The sequence below is a fragment of the Cynara cardunculus genome, unplaced genomic scaffold, assembly GCF_001531365.2.
Source record: "Cynara cardunculus var. scolymus isolate 2C unplaced genomic scaffold, CcrdV1 Un_Scaffold_5814, whole genome shotgun sequence".
In the NCBI taxonomy this organism is placed as follows: Eukaryota; Viridiplantae; Streptophyta; class Magnoliopsida; order Asterales; family Asteraceae; genus Cynara; species Cynara cardunculus.
This window is the reverse complement of record NW_020202610.1, coordinates 11,227-19,290: the sequence shown is the minus strand read 5'-3', so window position 1 is coordinate 19,290 and position 8,064 is coordinate 11,227. Positions and strand designations below refer to the sequence as shown.

The following is an 8,064-nucleotide window of genomic DNA, read 5'->3' as shown; positions in this document are numbered from 1 at the left end:
GTTTCATATATATAATACTTATGAAATTTTAATGAAATTGTTTCATGTATTTAATGAAATTGTATGGTAATAAGTATTGTCATATATAGTTTGATAATGCAATGCAATTTCTATAAGAGGGACAAGTAGAAAGCAATGGAGGGATGACCATTGACTTGATGAGTCATTTGGAAGCGATTTGAGGCTCCTAGACTATCTTATCTTTCCAAAGCACAGAGGTTGATGTTGGCAATTAATGAAATAGGTTTATGCATGACGACTATTGACTTCATGGAAATTTAGATTTCTATTCATTGAAGCACATATCCTAATTCTATGCCTAATTGAATATCTACCCAAGTTCCAAGTATCACTCTTTAGTTACATCCGATTTGAAAAGTATGTATCCAATTTCTTCATGCAAGGCCAATTGTCTTTGTAGTTTCCTGCGTCATTTCGGTAGAATATTTTCTTTGTTTTTGGCATATTTTGATACAATTTTTTCGATAGTAAGTTGGAATGTTGCGTATTGTGGTCCCACACAATCTGTATTTATCTTTGTGTTCACAAGAATATTTATTCTATTTAAGAGGCAACCCTGAAGGAGAATTTAAGCATTATTTGTGAGAGTCTCTGGAAAGCCATCCTTTCCTTGTTATCGTAGCCTCTAAAATGGAGTTTGAGTGTGTGAGTAAGCATAAATCATGGTTATATTGGTTGTCTATATTGATGACGATATTTATTCTCATGGTTTGTCGAACACAAGGTGATTGTATAGAAGAGGAGAGAGAGGCACTGTTAGAAATCAAAGCTTCTCTTATTGATTCATATGGTTCTGATGTGAACCATCATCTCCCCACTTGGGTTGATGATACTGGTATTGGTGGTGAGTGTTGTGATTGGGAGAGGGTTACGTGCAACACAACCACCGGCCACGTAACACGCCTCTCTTTGAGAAACATGATGGAGATGCCAGACGGACCATGCAATATGAGATGGCCATTAAATGTCTCTCTCCTTCTTCATTTTAAGGAGTTAAGAAGTCTCAATTTGTCATTTAATTGCCTTGATGACGAGATTGTAACCACAGGTATCATGTGCTTTATAGCCAGACTTAATTTACTACTATCTTATTATTAGCTTGATCTTGATCTTGGAAATTGGTATTATATGTCCAACCATGAATTGCAACTAAATTGGCTCCATTCATATTATTGAACATCTAAGTTATGCTATTAGTTTTTTGATCCGATGGCGTCTATAAGTTGACCAATTGCAAGTAAAGTACCTTAATACATATAGAGGACCATATGTGTACTTGATATAAAACCAATCATGCTATTCAACTTCCTACTTCCTATTATCAGCAATCTTTTTGGAAAGTTACCCTCTTTGACATCAAGAAACAACATTAATTTTATTTTCTTGCAGGACTTGGAAGGTTATCGAGTTTGAAGAAGTTGGAGATACTCGACCTTAGCTCCAATATTATTACTAATGAGACCTTCCCTTCACTGGGTGCGCTCACTTCACTCCGAGTTTTGCATCTCGGTACCAATAAGTTTGAAGGACGCTTCCCTGCTCTTGGTATGTTTTTAGTCCTCTCAACTAGCTTCTTTCATTTTTGCAATAACATGCATGTTCTAATTATACATGTATTTTGAACCAATTTGCAGCTTTGGAAAGCTTGGAGATATTGGATCTCTCCGATAATCATATGGAAGGTAATGAATATATGATGTTAAACTCATTCAAGAGGCATTGTTCCTCTCATATTTTAATGCAATCTCTTCTCTTTACACACAAATACTCTTTCGGTCCCAACCATAAGGTTGGTGCCTGATTGGTTTGAACTTGAACTCCAAAGGACAAAAGTGCATAAAGGTCTCGGTTCATATCCAAGGAGGAATAAAAATTCCCTTGTGGCTACGGAGGTTCAAATGCGGTGACTTCATACTACCCGCAAGTGGTCGTTCTGGAATTAGTCAGTTCTCATAACGGGTTGGGTATCCTAATTAATTAAAAAAAATACTCTACCGGTCCCAATTATTTTTTTGGTTTTCCATTAACTGCAATTGAAATCTATTTCTTTTCTCGAGGAAACATAAGTTTTTTTAGTCATCAATGAATTAAATTCGTTTTTTATTTGAATATGCATTTATAACTGTTCTGTTGGTATTAAAAACTTTCATGATTCATTACAGATTTTGAGCAGGTTTCTATGTTGAAGAAGTTGAGAATTTTAAATCTTGGGGCTAATACGTTCAATAAAAGTTTTATAACATCCTTGAATGTTCTTCCGCTGCTTAAATCCCTAGATCTCAGTGGCAATAGGCTACAAGGATTGCCATTTCCAGCTGAAGGTATGTGGTTAAAACATCGTGTCGTGTACACCTATTTTGATTACAAAATTCCGAACGAAACACACATCCAAAAAATGCGGATCATTAAAGAGATCCAAAATCAAACCCCCAGTTCAAAGACAATTCAAGAAAGGTTTAAGGACATCAACATACTGTCAAAAATATTATTTATGAACAACATTTTTGTGTAACTTAATTAAAGAAAGTGTGTTACAAATTCTAAAATTATAATCTAAATAAACCCTAAATTAAAGATCAAAAACAAAATCCCAAAAATAGATGCAAAAATGATTTAAGCAAATTGAAAACAAATCAAATGGATGATAACTAGATGGTTAATTGAATGTTGGTCGATTCAGTTCTAGACTCTGTCATCCAAGAACCAACGGATCTAAATTTAGATGTTAAATTTCAATTTGATCTCATCCAATTACAATTGATATCCAATTATGATTGGTTGGTTTTAATTGGATCCGTAAGTTTCAATTAGATTAGTTGACTTTCTACACAACCCTAATGATAAGGTGAGATCTAGAGAGAACTCTGAAAAAAGAGCCAAGCAACACATTCAAACGGTTAGATAAAGATTATATGGTTAAATTTTTAAAAAAGTAAGAATATGCCCCTTATTTTTTTTAAAATAAAATATGGGCAAGATATAACAAAAGTTGGAGCGAAACAAATTACACAAAAAGGTCATTTATTTTTCTTTAATTTGATATCTATTTTGATATATTTTTTAATTTGTTTTTTTTTTGGTTATTTGGGTTTTTTTTCTTGAGTTCTCTCTGGAACTTATATACATACATATATGTATGTATATATATATATATATATATATATATATATATATATATATGTGTGTGTGTAGGTTAGTCGCACATATACACGACTATTTACAAATATCAATAAAAAACTATTTTTTAGGACGACAAACCTTTTAATACAACTATATTTTAGTATGATAAATTTTGAAACCTAACTGATTATTAATATTGTCATTGTAAAACCATTTATGTTTAACGTGTTTATTGTCATTGAATTAATCGTGCTTTAAAATAATGTGACTACTTTTTACATAATAAAATTTGTAAAAGATTACCCATTTTGTAAAGATAAATTTTCTAAAACATGACTCATCTCGATGACGTCTTAAAAGTGGTTACAAGATAATTCAATTTGTTCTAATAAATTGCACGACTACAGTTAGGGGTGTCCATGAGTTAAGTTGAAGTCATTTAAATAACATAATCCAATGTTTGTGGTTTTAAAAATCTCAACCCAACCTAACTCAAATCACATGGCTTGAACTTTGGTACATCAAAATATTCTCGTGACCTTGAATATCTTGTAATCTCTACTTGTAATTCATTTTTCATCATCAATCATTTGGTACACATTTAACTATTTTTCTCATTTTGCTTATATATTTTGACATTTAGTGAACATATATATGAAAGAGTTATATAGAGATGGAAAATAGATTGACATGTATGTTTATGAAGAAGGTACGTGAATGTTTAATTGTCTAATATACATATTAATAGGGACTTAACAATCATATTAATTACATAAAGTAAAAGGATATCGGGTACATCAATTTGGGTTAGGTCCAAATGACCGTAACCAAATATACCTAAGATTTAAATACTTTACAACTCGATTAGACAACGGGTTGCTTCAGATTGGATTATTTTGCATTGGGTTAAGGCGGGTTGATCGGGGTTTCAAGCACCTCTAACTACCACTTACACATAGTTGATGACGGTAAAATCGCAACTACTTTATTTTGCTTACAAAAATATAATGATTACATGGGTAGAGTGACATTGATAAGTGTTAAAATGACTAAAACACTTTTCAACTTTGGTCCAAATACATGTAAATATATTGAGTTAAAAATATAGGGAAGTAGGTTGCTTGTTCTAAAACAATGATTGATGAAACAAATGCTAAGAGTGAAATGCTTTTTCTTCAAACATTTAGAAATGTTATCGTCAAATAATTTCATTCGTAACTTTAAGTTTTGAAGGTCGTTAATATGTTTACATTATATCAATATTTGGATCAAGACTAGTTTCAAAATGTAATCTTGAAAATAGTCCACATAACATATGGTTTGTGTTGTATTTCACATGACAGAAATATCTCATCTCACTAATCTAGAGACGTTGGATTTAAGTGTTAACACGCTCGAGGGAACACCAAGTATCCAAGGTAAGAGCAAATTTAGCCATCTATTCTTCTAGTTATAACTACAAGATTTACAACAACCCGTTTATTTTTTCTACAGATTGTAAGAGGTTGTCAAGATTGAAAAGACTAAAGAATATAAATATTGGAGGTAGCTATTTCGACAAAAACATCATTACATGTTTAAGTGCTCTCCCATCCCTCAAAACTCTTGATCTTTCATTTGCTTTTCAGTCAAGAAGTTCCTTTCCCCTACGAGGTATTCTAAACAATTAATTAGATCATTCGAGTTTCAAAGAAATCGTCCTTATAATTTATAAAGATAAATCTATTTTAATATTATTTTTTTTTACTAAAATGATAATAAATAACAACTACTCATTTGCCTAATGTGTCTCTTTATCTCATTCAGAATTGGCTCATTTGCCTGATGATTTGGAAGGTCTCCTGTTAAGCCAGAATAAGTTCAATGGAACACTACCAATAGAAGGTAGGCGTTGATCTTTCTTCATTCCTTTACTACATTATTATTGCTTTTCACCCACTCATTGTAAAAATGAAAGATTGAAGGGTGGCTTCAACCATGAATCAAGAATACATGACTATTAATGTATATCTAATCCTTTCTTTTTTAATTGTTGTTTTCTAGCTTTGGCATCTCTTTTCCCCCATCTCCAGGTCTTAGATTTAAGTTCCAATCACTTTGTTGGGAGCATTCCACCAACAATACAAGAATTATCTTCTCTTAGAGTTGTCTCATTTGCTTACAATGACCTCAACGGCTCATTGCCCGAACACGGTAAGTTATCAATGGCATACATGATTAACCATTGCCAATTGGGATTGTTTAGAACAACCGCATATATAATTCGGAAGTTCATATTGAATAACTAAATCTACATACACTTTTTGTGCAATTACATTAGCCCAATAGTTGAGTTTTTTGATGTTGTGTACGACCATGCAAGTGCAAGTCATTATTACTCTAAAGTCTAAAGGATAAACCATAGTTTTTCTCTCCTTTGGCAGGTTTATGTGAGTTGGAGAATCTCCATGAGCTGTATCTTGGTCATAACATGTTTGATGGAAGCCTGCCTCAATGTTTCAACCTTCTATCATCTCTTAAGAAGTTGGATATTTCTTCAAATCGATTCACAGGAATACTTGAGCAATCAATGATTGCTAATCTCACATCTCTTGAGTACTTCGACTTTCGTGATAATGGATTTGAAGGTTCCTTCTCATTCAGTTGGTTCTCTAATCATATGAAACTTGAGGTGGTTAAATTCAAAAGCAACAATCACAAATTTGAGGTGGAAACTGAAGAGCCTGTGGGTTGGGTTCCGATGTTCCGGCTGAAAGTCCTTGTGCTATCTAGTTGCAATACGAATAGGAATAAAGGAAGTGTTCTTCCTGGATTTCTACTTCACCAGCAGGAGTTAGAGGCATTAGACCTATCTCACAACTCCTTACAGGGACAGTCTCCTAATTGGTTGATTGAAAATAATACAATGCTGGGAGCTCTCATTTTAAGGAACAACTCATTTGGTGGTACTATTTGTATGCCACTGCATAGGAATGCTAACACAAGGTGGTTGGATATGTCTAAAAATCACATGAATGGTACTATTCCAAGTGACATACAAAAGTTCCTTCCAAATGTGTTTTATTTAAATTTGTCCAGTAATTCGTTAGATGGTGTAATCCCGTCTTCAATTGGTGATATGAGTGAATTATTGGCACTGGATTTATCTGACAATGATCTCTCAGGGGAGGTACCAAAGGGATTGTTTACATTTTACCTCGAGGTACTGAAATTATCCAAGAACAGGTTGCATGGTGAGGTACTTTCAGGAAACAAAAGCTTGATTGTTTACAATCTTCACTTAGATAACAATGCTTTCACAGGAAAAATTGGAAATGGGAACCACAGCAGTCTGCGGATGTTGGATATCAGTAATAATTATTTTACAGGTACGATCCCCCATTGGATAATCAACAGGAATTTGGAGGAATTTGTGGTGAGAAATAATAGTTTCGAAGGTCGGTTTCCTTGCGGAAATATTCCATTCTCGTTTCTGGATATCTCACGAAATTCTTTCTCAGGGTCCATCCCTTCCTGCTTGAATATGACTTACATGAAGCATCTTCATTTGGGTTCCAACAGATTTACCGGATCAATACCCAATGTCTTTCGTAACTTGACTAACGTTTTGACTTTGGATATAGGCAACAACAACTTATCTGGAAGGATACCTAAATTTATTGGTGAACTATCCAATTTAAGGATTCTTCTTTTGAGACAAAATAACTTCAGTGGTTCTATTCCAAAGCAGTTGTGTCGATTAAGTTACCTGAGTTTGATAGATTTGTCCAGCAACTCTCTTTCGGGTCCAATACCTTCCTGCCTACAAAATATCACTAGCCCAGTTTACCCTGCTTTCAATCGAAGTGAATTTAGTATTTTCCATATATTACCATGGTCCTACCTTGATATTATGCGAGAGGTGTCCTTGGATATGCAAGGAGTGTCCGAAACAGAAGACGAAGTTCAGTTTACAACAAAAGCTCTTTTCCTTGCTTACAAAGGTAGCATCCTTGATTACATGGTGGGATTGGATCTATCTGATAACAAACTAACAGGTGAAATCCCGAAAGAACTAGGGTTGTTGACTGAGATTCACTCTTTGAACCTGTCTCATAATCAGTTGACTGGAACCATTCCAATGCAGTTCTCAAATCTTGAGAATATAGAGAGCTTGGACCTTTCTTCAAATGGTTTGAGTGGTGAAGTTCCATCACAACTGACTCAACTGACTTCTCTAGCTGTTTTCAATGTTTCTTACAACAATCTATCGGGTAGACTCCCAGAAATGAAGTCCCAATTTAGTACCTTTACTGAGGAGAGCTACAAAGGGAATCCACTTCTTTGTGGACCACCACTCAATAAGACATGCACAACTACATCACAGGTGAACTATCCATCAACTAAGGAAGGCAATGATAAATGGTATGATATCGATATGACATCCTTCTATGGAAGTTCTGGTGCAACATGGGTTGTGGTCTTGTTGGGATTTGTTGGGGTTCTTTACATCAATCCTTATTGGCGTAGAAGGTGGTTGGACTTGGTTGAAGAATGTATGTATACATGCTATTACTTCCTTTATGATTCAGTAAGGAAGCTCAATATGCTCTTTCGTTAATAGTACCTCTATAGGATTGTATGATAGAATAAACGCAAACCAGCGTTCATATATTCTATGATTTTGTTGAGATATGTAAGATAATGTATAAGAAGTTTGTAAATATTTCTGGATCTATTTATGCATAAAAATTTTGTATTATGGTAGCAAAAATGCAAGTATTTTTGTTGCTTATGATTACTATCTCATGTCTTGAACATCAATAGCCACAAAAACACATACATTGTGGGTTCGATGGATAACACATACCGCCTCAAGAACAAACACCTGTGGAATGTTTCTTCTAATTGCATCGGACTACTGATCAACTTCGAGAAACATCC

The 8,064-nt window shown here is 34.0% G+C and overlaps 1 pseudogene; it reads left to right on the top strand.

The window, feature by feature from the left end:
• Positions 1-651: 651 nt before the first annotated feature.
• LOC112504498 lies at positions 652-7,856 on the top strand (annotated as a pseudogene).
• Positions 7,857-8,064: the final 208 nt, after the last annotated feature.